Here is a 13454-nt window from a genome sequence, read left to right as displayed (position 1 = left end):
CACACACACACACACACACACACACACACACACACGCACGCGCGCGCGCGCGCGCGCGGGCGCATGCACGCGTGTGCGCCGATTCGACATCTAATTTTTGGAGAATCGAAATATCAAACGCACATCGTATCAATTTACCAACTCATCAAAGCATACTCGTGGCATAGGCCGTCATGATTGGCAGAGGTTGTCAGACGACTGAGTAAATTGGAGAGATATGATCTGTTTCAATTTTATCGCGAGAAATTGGAGTGAATGCTTCAGCGCTTTATTGCACTGTCCACGTATAGCGGCACAGTTAGCAAATACTAGCGAATCGTCGATGTGGCGAAATTGCTGAAAGCGATCTATACCTCGCCTTTCGCTTTTCTGGAAGGATGGTAATAATGTCTAGATGGTGTTGTTAATCGCTCAGATTGAAACAGTCACCATCGACACCGCGACAATTTTACGCTCCTCACCAAACCACCAGCCATCCGCCACGCTCTAGGCAGCCAGTATCTACCTACTTACAAAAATTAATGACAAATTGGGTCCATGCATATTATGATATAGAATCTGATGTGGTCCAATCTGGTCACGTAGTGGTATTTAATATTCAGAATTTCTGCACAATTCTGCGCTTAGTACATTGCATGGAAGGTACAATCATGCGTTAGATAGGTGTTTACACGCAAATGCTAAATCACTTGGTAAAAATTGCCATTAGCTACTCCATTGCAATTGACATCAGAAAATAGATGTGAAGCCAAACGAACTATGACGCCTTCGGATTTCCATTGCACCGCGTTCGCAATTACTGAGCTACTTCAGCGGGCAAAGCATGGAGGATGCTGTGAAGAGTCTGTTTCCACTCGTACGCCTAATGTAAACAAATAACGTGTGACAATAGTCACCCCCGGGGCGACACGAACGTATAAATACGTGCAATCACGAGCGACAAAGACTCCGGAGACACTGTCAGCATAGCTCCGTGTGTAATAAGAGCCACGTGCGACTGTTCAGATCTGACTGCATGAACATGAATACCCATAATAACGTGTGGCAGAGATGTCATAGTCCTGACTGTTCCCACGGCCACACAAAATTGTAACTGTATATATAGGGTACACGCGGGCAGCAATGCATATGTGATAAGACGATGTTTACGGCTCTACAGCCGCTACCTGCAGGAACACAGACATCAATGCAGATGTGATAAGACGATGTTTATGGTTCTACAGCCTCTACCTGCAGGAACACAGACATCAATGCAGATGTGATAAGACGATGTTTACGGCTCTACAGCCGCTACCTGTAAGAACACAGACATCAATGCAGATGTGATAAGACGATGTTTACGGCTCTACAGCCTCTACCTGCAGGAACACAGACATCAATGCAGATGTGATAAGACGATGTTTACGGCTCTACAGCCTCTACCTGCAGGAACACAGACATCAATGCAGATGTGATAAGACGATGTTTACGGCTCTACAGCCGCTACCTGCAGGAACACAGACAGCACAAGGCAGACATAATAACGGCGCGTATCTCGTGGTGGAGCAGAGAACGTGTGGACTATAACGGAAGCCTAGCAGCTGTTGGCGGCGCAGCCACGCTCAGCATCTTACCATATATCACGTACTGAACATTAATAAAGCTGCATGTTTGTCTCCCTGCCTTACATGTTACCGTGCATGTCTTTTACGTTGGTATATTTTTATCTTGTCCATCCGGCCGTCTGTGATGGCTACTTATAGGGTCGATGCTCTACCATGGATGCAGCTTTTCTTCTTGCCCAGCGAGTAGCATCGGCATGCATCATATGCCTCTATCATAGCTATCGTGATCTAACCAGCTCTTATTTTGATATGGGTCAGTGTGATTGCGCTTCACTTGATTATCGTTATCCTGTCTCTGCTTAACCCGCACCAGTCTACCGTGGCTGCGCGTACTTTACCGTGTCCAGCGCTTCATGATGGCTCGGGGACTTTTTCCCGATAGATGATTAATTGCCTACTAGTCGCAATTTCTCGAGTGCTGTGCTAACTATACGATAATGATAGGTTTGCTAGGAAAACATTTTGTAACAACCCGTAGCCTACTGTGCGGTAGGCTCAGGTGATCATGAAAAGAACGAAAGCACTCAAAAATACAATGTATACATGTATATATAATATATATAATATATATAATATATATACAATGTATGATAATTCTAGGTAGTACCAGCTTTTTTTTTATCAAAACACTCGTTGCAAGCTAGCACGCACTGTGCGCAGTGGTCTATATTAGTGGGAACATCTAGAAAATAGAAATTATTCTAGATATTATACTTAGCGCAATTTCTCTAGCATCTGTGACATTATTATGTAGGTCCCATAATATATATATGGAACTCACAGAAATGAAATCGGGTCGCATCTGATCAGCGACATTACGACCATTACCCGATTATTTTTGGTTAGCTGAGCTGGTGTTCTATCATTTGCTACATTTATTGATAAGATACCTACTTTTATTAGGCTTATTACTTCATGTTGCTCGAAACCCTAGAAAACAGCTACCCCTCGATCTCCCCGACACACAGGCTATGACCCTGTAAAACTGTATATATATAGCCCTCATGCTTTAATTAATATGCGTATGCCGTGCCCTGTATTATTATTTCCGGCGAAGAATTTATTGGATCCGATCCAAGATGATCCGATTAGTAATTTTTAAGAATTAACGTCTGCTCTCGTAGACCACGATAGCTTAAGGTGGCACTAGACCGATTTTCCGAGGAAAAAGATATACCTCAGAAAACAGCCTCTCACGTAAAAGTCTTGTTAGATAGACCCATTAAACCATACATTTTTGGAATGTAGACAAAATTTCTCATCTAATGCCGTCAACAGGAAGTTGTTTCCATCACTATTTTTTGTGGTTGCTATGGAAGCACAATATACATGGAGTTTGAGATGGCAATATTGGAAGGGCTCCTGAGCGAAAACCACTAACTGCACAGAGTTATAACTTGGGAAATAGAGTATTTGGGTGTTGGACATGGTTATGAATCTCTTGAAAGATTTGGGGGGGGGGGTTAGGTTAGGGGTAGCTAGCCCCTCCCCGGGAGCAATGCAGAAATAATGCGTGATTTTTTTAGCTGACAAAGTACCAGATTGATGTTAATATAACTATTTGATTTAAAACATTTTGACACTTGTAAGGATTCAGAAAATATATACTTTTACCTAGTTTTCTCTTTTTATTATTTTTTTATCATCCTCCCAATTACAAAAACGACGAAATGACAAAATCGTGCGCAAAGTTTGGGTACAAGATTTTCACGGAGCCAGACCATCTCACTAGGTTCATCTTGAGGAAGTGCAGGCACAGTTTCACTAACCAGGTTAGGTTCATTCTGCTCTTTACCATAAAATCTGCGCTTCTTTGCATACTTACGGGCAATTGCCCTTGCTTTAGTTGGACCAGGCATACTATAATAACAAGGGATGCTTGAAATCTGCAGGTTATTTGATTAAAATCGAGTTTTGTCACATTGCCATTGGTAACAGTGTACCAGAGCATTTCCATTCTACCTCTGCCGTGGAGCAACCACTGGTGCTGCCATCTGGTGTTATAATTATAAACTACAACAAAAAACTGCAGTTTTGGTGGTTTTGGGGGGATTTTGTGGCTAAATCTTGTTACATAATTCTACTTCCGGTTTGAGGGCATGTATGACCCCTCAACAAAAAACCCTCCAGGCAAAATAAATGAATTTTTTTGAAGGAAATCTTTATTTGCATATCATTTATAACTATATTTGTAGGGTTTTAGACAAAAATTTTGAAAATCGATTTTTTGGAATAAAATCGGTCAAGTGCCACCTTAATTCCCTAATCATATATCAGGCGAAGCACGTGCGAAAGGCGACTTCGGATAAGTATCAAAATGGCGGCCACGCGTGAATTCTAAAGATCACCAGATTATTTTGATTCTATACCAGAATTTTAGTTGGATTCGAATCAAACGATATTAGACTCGCATAATTGAGTTCGATGTTGGGGGTGATTCGGATGATAGGCGCACTATATTTGTACACATAAGCTGAGCTTTTACTTTGATTAATCGCCCTTTTTCATCTCGTTCTTTTTCCGCCGCATTGTATACCTTTCATACACATGTATACATCCTCTCCTGCACCTCCCTATCCAATATTCAGTGTTCAAACACGTCTAATATATCCAATATCCGGGTGACCCGACACCACATTCCCTTGGCAGTGCCCCCTGTATTACATACATTACATTACATACATTTGTATTACACACTGCCCACATTATTCCACGCCACATTTATAACGTTCACCAACCCTTCCCTGATCACCGAAGATACCGCCTATACGAAACGTCAAAAATGGTCCAAAATGGTCCAAAATCGTATTTCTCTCTTTCTTTCTCTCTCTCTCTCTCTCTTTCGCTCGCGCGCTCTCTCTCTTTCTCGCTCTCGCTCACTCACTCACTCACTCACTCTCTCTCTCTCTACACACACACACACACACACACACACACACACACACACACACACACACACACACACACACACACACACACACACACACACACACATACACATTACACACACACACACACGATCACAACACACACACACCCCACACACACACACACCACAGCACAGCATACTCACTATCTCTCTCTTCCTCTCTCTCTCTCTCCCTCTCTCTTCTCTCTCCTCTCTCTCTCACTCTCTCTCTCTTCTCTCTCTCTCTCTCTCACTTCTCTCCCACACACACTCACTATCTCCTTCCTCTCTCTCTCTCTCTCCTCCTCTCTCTCTCTCTCTCTCCTTCTCTCTTTCTCTCACTCTCTCTCTCACTTTCTGCTCTTCACACATAACACCACTCACTATATATCTCCTCTCTTCTCTCTCACTCACTCTCTCTTCCATCACATCACTATGCTCTTTCTCTATGGCTCTCTCCTCTCTTTCTTCGTAAAAGAAGATCGTAGGCGAAACTGATAGGCCGCCATAGTATGGTGGCCGAGATGGCTACCGGATATTTTTATTCCAAATTCATTTTTATTTTCAAATTGCATTTATCATTTCAAATTCATTTCATTTCCAAAATTCATTGTTTCATTTTCATTTTATTTCAAATCAATTTTCATTTCAATTTCAACTTTTCTGTCTGTTGTTTTTTATTTTCTGTGTTTCTTATTGTATTTTTCATTCAATTCATTTTCATTTATTTTCGATTTCCATTTTCATTTTCTTTTGCATTTCATTTCATTGTTCATTCTCAATTTCTATTTATCTTTTTTCATTTTCATTTTCATTCTCATTTCATTTTCATTTACTTCATTTTCATTTTCATTTCATCTTTCATTTCATTTTCATTTATTCAAATTCATTTTTCATTTTCATTTCAAATTATTTTCATTTTCATTTCAATTCATTTTCCATATTTCATTCCTAGAATTCACTTTTGCGCGAAACTGCGGTAGGCCGAGAGGCTGACGGATATTGGTTGGGGGCGGTTTTTAGTGAGTCTCACTTCCCATTAGTCGAGCGAGTCAACAGAGAACAAACGCAGTTGTTTTGGTTAATGAATACGGTAGATAAGTGGCGTTTTTCTGATTATTTCCATGAAAACACACATTTTACTCATTATATAATCACTTATAATATCACATATAATTGCACCCAATTTTTTGTGTTTGTAAATGTTGTTATTTTTCATCTCAATCGTTAATAGTTATTAGAGCGGGCTTCGGCCTCTGTAATACGAACTTACGTACCGTTACGATACGATACTGGACAACTGCCGCTTACTGCCTCGTACTATAGCCCTTCGCTCCGTCGCAGTGAGCGTTGTGTGTTGCGTGCCGTCCATTTCGCGTGTAGCAATAGTCTTACACAGTAGCGTTAGATAGTATAGGTAGTGTAGGGAAGTGTAGGTAGTGACGTTACTACACAGATAAGGAGTAGATAGGTCGATCAGTACTAGTAGGTAGTTAGTAGGTAGGTAAGTAGCTAGTAGTAGGTAGTACTTCTACCTACTGTGTATCTGTAGCAATATGCCACCAACTGGGCCGTGCGGGCTATGTTGTTCATCGGGTATTTAAACGCGTGTTTGAAATAATGGTGGATTAATTAGGTCAAATCAACGATTAAATACTATTGCTGGTACTGTAGTACCTAGTCTCATTGAAAATAGGTGTATTTAGTTATTATTAACCATCATTTATTTTGAAACGGTACAAGTGTTGCGATGAAACGTCTTTGACGGTGACGATTATGAACGGCTGTCCGGCCACTGCCTCTCGTGGCGGTCTGTTGCCGTCTTAGCAGTATGCGATGCTTTCTGAGTCTAGATGCTGGCGGTGGGAACCAGTCTAGAGCTCACGTTTTTGATGTGGTGTATCGTCGTCCTCGTGTTGATCTAAACAGCAAACACAACGCCGCCATTTACGGCACACGGCCGCGCTACACACGCACACTGCACACGCACACGCCACACACACACACACACACACACCACACAGCACACACCACACACATCATACACACAACACACATCTCCTCCCCGTTGCCGCGCTTTACGCGCACGCGACGCACACGCATATGCCAGCGCGGCGCGCGCACTACGCAAAGGCGCACGCACCCACACACACGCATCCTGCTGACGGCAGCGAAGGTGCCTAGATACCTAGTACGACAGTTGTTCAGTTACGATACCGTACGACGTTATGTTCGTATTACTGAGAGCCGAAACCCCTCTAATAAACTTTAAGGTATGAAGATGAAAAATTAACAACCATTTTACACAAAGAATTCAATTATAGTGATATCTATATGTTATATTAATGAGTTAAAATGTGTGTTTTTTCATGGAATATTACATCAGTAAAAACGCACTTTATCTTACCGATCATTATAACCAATAAACAACTGGCGTTTTTCTCTTGTTGGACTCGCCTCTAGGGGAATAGTGACACGTCACTCCGGCCCCCACAATTCCGTAGCCATCTCGGCCACCTGCGAAGTTTCGCAACATGAATTTGGACATGAAAATGAAAATGAATTTTGAAGATGAAACATGAAAATGAATTTGAAATCGAAAACTGAAAATGAATTGAAATGAAAATGAAGAATGAAAATGAAAATGAAAATGAGAATGAAATGAAAATGATGAATGTAAAATGAAAATGAATGAAGACAATGAAAATGAAAATCGGAGAATTGAAAACTGAAGACATGAAATGATAAATGAAATTGAGAAATGAAATGGAAATTGAAATTAATTGAAATGAAAATGAATTTGAAATGAAAATGAATATGAATGAATTAAATGAATAATGAATTTCGAAATGAAATAAATATGCAAACATGAATTTGGAATGAAATGAATTTTGAAGATGAAAATTGATTTGAAATTAAAAATGAGATGTTTGGAATAAAAATATCCCGTAGCCATTCATCGGCCACCATACCTACTAGCTTGCCAGCACATATTCTGACAAAGCACCGACCTCCGTAACAATGCCTGGAGGCATTCGTATTTACTGATTATAGTGTGGGCAGCCAGCAGCATTGAGCAGCGTACGCTGCTTTGCGTAACTCTGTGTGCTCATCCGGCAAGCTGCCCTAAGCCGCCTCTTATGCTGGGTTTGTGTGTGAGGGTGTGTAGTAGTGTGTTGTGTGTTGTTCGTGTGTGTGTGTGTGTGTGTGATGTAGTGCTTCATAGCGCGGAAAGATCGCTGGCTCAACAAACACTCCTGTAGGCCTGCACATATTGTTTGGTTACAGAAAATGTTTTTACAGGCGGAGTGAGTGAAGCACTTAAAGATTGTTTAGCGCCAGACGTAAATTTTGCGTGTGTTGCGCGGTCTTTGTGAGTGCACGTTATGTGGCACATGTTGTTTTGTTTGTCGTGTTGTCCTTTTCTTTCGATTTTGTGTGCGTTGTGGAGCTGTGTGTTGTGTGCTGTGTGTGGCATTGGTGTGTTTGTGTTTGCTGCTGTGCGTGGTTGGTGTTGGACGATATGGTGGGTGGGCGGGGTGGACTGGTCTTTGTTTATGAGGCGGGTCGAGGGGTGTGTGTGTGGTGTGGTGGGGTTGTGTGCTGTGGTTGTTTGTTTTGGTGTGGGTGTTGTGTAAGGTGGATCGAGCCTGGTGGGGCGTGCCTAGTTGTGTGTGTGTGTGTGTGTGTGTGTGTGTGCATGTGTGTCAACAACATGACGTACAGCGAGATGTAATATGAGAGTGTGCAAGTCCAAGATATGCGCCCAGGGTGCATGATGTCTATCTCAGCTTCATGCGATAACATCATCAGGGAATACTACTCTACCCGTGATGATAACGAATTAGCCGATGATTATTATATATGATCGTACCGACAAGCAAAGAGAGGCACAGTAATCAGCCGAAAGATGATCATAATTACGGCTAAATTCCAAATTCGGCATTGCTGCTACATTGTTAGTGCGTGTAGTTGGTAGCTCAAGCACACTAGGCAGGGTCACAGACGTGTCATCCATAGAGGGAAGGAGATATTAGTTTTTCTGAATGAAATCAATGTTTCTTTATGTCGCGGAAAGGCTTTGAGATAGCCATCATTCGTCTCACCAAAAACGGAAAACGCATCTCGACACCAAAAATACCCAAAACGCTTACATTGCGTTATACTACGAGCATATTTGACCAAAGCTTTACAAATATTCTAAAGCGGCCACACATTCCACTTTATTCACCACGAGGTGATACGCTATCCTACTCTTGACGATCAGTTCACGTGAGCTCTCAAACGCATATAGTATTAATATTATACATTGCATGTCCACTGTTGAGGGAATTTATCAACAGCAGTTATTTTCAGAACGATGTAGATCGGTTGGCTTTTATAAACACGAAGCGCCGTTGCGCAATTGCAAACGGCAATGTCGGTGAATATCGCGGGCAAAATAGCCAGCGTATAGAACTATCGACGTTCGCAAAAACTCAACGCGGTGTCAGATTCTCAGCGCAATGCCTTTAATTTCAACACAAAGACCTTGACGATTTGATTTGATTGGATTTACGTCATACTCGTGTAGGCTCAATAGACTTTTATTTTGAGAATCGCGGCGTAGATTTTATTGACGGAGATTCATGCAGTTGCGATAAGGAAAAAATGAAATAAAACAATACTCATCAAAGCACGGCTTCGACGAGACGCTACGAAACGAAAAATGATTTCCTGTTACGTCCGCCACCGTCGCCCCCCCCCGTCGTCCGAAATGCGTCGCTATTTTTCACCGAGCTATGGCGGCTGTAGTTTGGACACGTCGTTTAGGCGCGTTAGTAACGGCGCGCTAACGATATGATCCGGAGTCTATCAATATTGATAGACTCCTGATATGATGGCAAGAGCAGCAGGTGTAGGTGTACCCCCGATGATGTTTTCGACGACGTGTCGCACGCGGGCCGCAGCAGCCGTAATAAGCATTGGCGTCCTAATCACCTACACCTGCTACTCTTGCTATCGTATCAGGAGTCTATCAATATTGATAGAGTCCTGATCATATCGTTAGCGCATCGGACTAAATAGCCGTATCGCCATGCATGAATATTTTGATTTCAGCGCATATGCATCAATGCGGTCGACGTCGTCTTCGCGGCCACGCACGCACCTATACATTATATAGACGTGTGTGTGCTACGCTCTCGCGTCGTTATGAATGAGAACTGTCGCAGTGCCCATAATTAGTCACCGAATTAACTAGCGGGGGCCCTAACTATAGCGCCCCATTGAACGGTCCATTACCCGATTATTTTTGGTTTGCTGAGCTGCTGTTTTATTATTTGCTACATTTATTGATAAGATACTTACTTTTATTAGGCTTATTACTGCATGTTGCTCGAAACCTTAGAAAACAGCCACCCCTCGATTTCCCCGACACGCAGGCTATGGCCCTGTGAATCTGTGTATATATAGCCCCCATGCTTTAAGGATACTCTCAAGGTTTTAGGCAAAATTTTACCGATTTTTCATTTTCGACTTTATTCGATGGCTAACACTATGTGCCACCTCTGTATATGCTCATTTCTCCATATAACGGTACATGTGAACTTTTAGGGCGTTTTGATTGCCCGCGTACACGTGTAGTGAGCAGCAGCTGACGTCACTGATGACGTCAGAGACCAGAATTTTCATGATATTCACTACGCCAGTATCATTCAGCATCAACCCTCCTACAACGGTCATCTGCCAGTGACAGTTGAATTGCTGTTATTCGCTAACATTTTCAATTCTAATACACAACTTGATTTTTAAGCAGTTTTTTTCCATTTTTTCTCGGTAAATATGAAACTTAAAGAAAAATCCTGACGCACTATTTTGGTCCATATTGTGCTTTTATGTGGCAAAAATGTTGTATCCTCACTCTTTCTGGTAGTTGAGAAATATCCAAAATACAATTTTTACATAAAAATTCTAAATGTTTGTGGCAACATAATTAGGTGCTGGAAATTTAATGAAATTTTTTGGCGTATACCGTGCCCTGTATTATTATTACCGGTAAACAATTTATTGGATCCGATCCAAAATGATCCGAGTATTAATGCTTAAGAATTAACGTCTGCTCTCGTAGACCACAATAGCTATTGTTCTATCGTTTCCTAATCGTTCAATCGTTCTCTAATCATATATCAGGCGAAGCACGTGTGAAAGGCGACCTCGGATAAGTATCAAAATGGCGGCCACGCGTGAATTCTAAAGATCACGGGTGTTGCTATCCCCGGGCGTGGAGGGACGGTCACGTGATACAGTTGACGTGTACCTCAAAATAATTACTCATCCGGTAACCCTAACTCCAACACCTCCAACGTTAAACCTTCACACTAAATATATATTTGTCGGAGCGCTTTATATAGGCGGTGTGATCCACAAAAATTAATCTATGGTGTGGGGACAGATATCATGATGCAAAAACTCTAACCCTAACCCTAACCCTAACCTTAACCCTAACCCTAACCCTAACCCTAATCCTAACCCTAACCCTAACCCCAACCCTAACCCTAACCCTAACCCTAACCCTAACCCTAACCTAATACTAATACTAATACTAATACTAATAATATTAATCCTAATACTAGTGCTGCCACGTTGCGGTGTCCCTCCACGCCCGGGGGATAGCATTACCCAAGAGCACCAGATGATTCTGATTCTATACAAGAATTTTAGTTGGAATCGAATCAAACGATATTAGACTCGCATAATGATCGATGTAGATCGGTCGGCTTTCATAAACGCGAAGCGCCGTTGCGCAATTTCAAACGGCAATGTCGGTGCAAAATAGCCAGCGTATAGAACTATCGACGTTCGCAAAAACTCAACGCGGTGTCAGATTCTCAGCGCAATGCCTTTAATAAGCCACTTCGTAGTTACGCATTGAGCATGCGCGAGATTCTGGCGTGAACGTTTGCCAAAGTTTGCGAATTGCGAATTGTACATAAGCCGCTCGCTGTGTCTCCGTTGCGCGTTATAGCAAGTGGAACCGTACGTACTGTATTTGTCCAAGTTTGAAATTAAATCAGATTTAACTAAGATTTGCCCAATATAGCATGTGTGTAAACTTCATTTATACATGCAGAACAAATACATGTTATTTGTTCAATTTTGTTGTCTGTTACTTAGTTGATAAATGGAAAAATGCTTGGTTATAATTGATATCCTGTTTTTTACGTATAGGGATACATGTTTATAAAGGACGCATGGAATGATTTCAGTACTAATTATGCCAATAACGTAAAGATGCACGTGTGATGAGTTTACCTAGTAGCTACTCGTACACATGAGATTTAAGACATTATAAAACTATTTTAAGTCCATCATTTATTGAAAGGTTTCCTTAATATTTTTCATCTTCACCAAAGTTTCTGTAATTGTCATTATCGACATCTGACGTCTCCATCACCATTTTCTCATTGCATCATTCCTACACATGCATGCAGTTACATCTCATTCTTAATTATATACTTAAAGCAACGAACATTCAATAATTAAATAGCATTAATATAATTTCATAAACATATAACATTGTTTGAATGCATACTATTTTAGTTATTAGTATTTTGATTACAATATATGTCCATACTACGCCAGCTAAAATACCATTTACACATGAAACAGGAGTCACGCATATATTTTTTATTATTAATATTAAATGGTACTTAAATTGAAGGTTTTCATAGATATTAATAATAAAAAATATAAGAAATTATGATACATGTTTATTCCCGGCTGTCTCTAAAATGGAAACGCATTTATTTCATTGCTACATTATAAATTATCACATTTGCAGGTTTCATACAAGTATACACGTACACAATTTTCGCATTTTTATTGCTTTAATTGCTTGTACAATGTATTTAGAGGTTAACATTCCTTCTTGTTCATATACATGTAGTTAGATGTAGGCCCCTACATTCAATCATGAATCAATATATATGCTTTGCAAGTTAATTACATGTATGTCTGAGTGTGCATTTCTGTTGTATTAAAATTAAGAAATCCAGGGAGCAAAAATACATCTATAAATAAATGATATGACCGAGACTGACTGAACTGACTAGCTGCAGTTAATGACTGACCGAGAAGAACCGACACTGCATATCTACCTAAAATACCCCACAATGAATATCATACACACACGTAAAAAAAAAAAAAAAAAAATAAAGCACAGGCAGATAGTCGATCGGTTCAGTACAGAAAACAAACGCACGCACGATTAAACTTTTCAGCGATGTAGAATTACCTAAGACCCGATGACGTCATAGGGCTCCAGAGCGTAACTACGAAGTAGCTTATTGGAACACAAAGACCCCGACGATTTGATTTGCTAGCGATTTACGTCATACTCGTGTAGGCTTAATGAACTTTTTATTTTTGAGAATCGCGGCGTAGCATTCGCATAATGCTTCCCATGTAGCAGACGAGCTTTTACGGCTCCGATTTATTTGACGGAGATTCACGCAGTTGCGATAGGGAAAAAGTGAAATAAAACAATGTTCATCAAAGCACGGCTTCGACGAGAGTCGCACCCGTCACTTAGCATGTCGAGAAAACCACTCGATGATAGATCGGTGAGAGAAAAAGCGTGCAGTGGATTTCATATTTCAGAGTTAAACCCTCGCGCGCTGCCGCCGCCATGTCACATCGCGCGCGTCCTCTATTTCGTCACGGACCTGCATTAGTGCGTTCCTCCCGTGAGTAGATGTAGGAGTTTGTGCATGTGCGTGCGTGTGTGTGTATGTGCGTATGTGTGTTTGCGTGCGCGCGCGCGCGTGTGTGTGTGTGTGTGTGCGTGCGTGCGTGCGTGTGTAGGTACGTGCATGTGTGTGTGTGTGTGTGTGTGTGTGTGTGTGTGTGTGTGTGTGTGTGTGTGTGTGTGTGTGTGTGTGTGTGTGTGTGTGTGTGTGTGT

This window comes from Priapulus caudatus, unplaced genomic scaffold (genome assembly GCF_000485595.1).
Source record: "Priapulus caudatus unplaced genomic scaffold, Priapulus_caudatus-5.0.1 Scaffold579, whole genome shotgun sequence".
In the NCBI taxonomy this organism is placed as follows: Eukaryota; Metazoa; Priapulida; class Priapulimorpha; order Priapulimorphida; family Priapulidae; genus Priapulus; species Priapulus caudatus.
Note: the sequence above shows the minus strand (reverse complement) of the source record.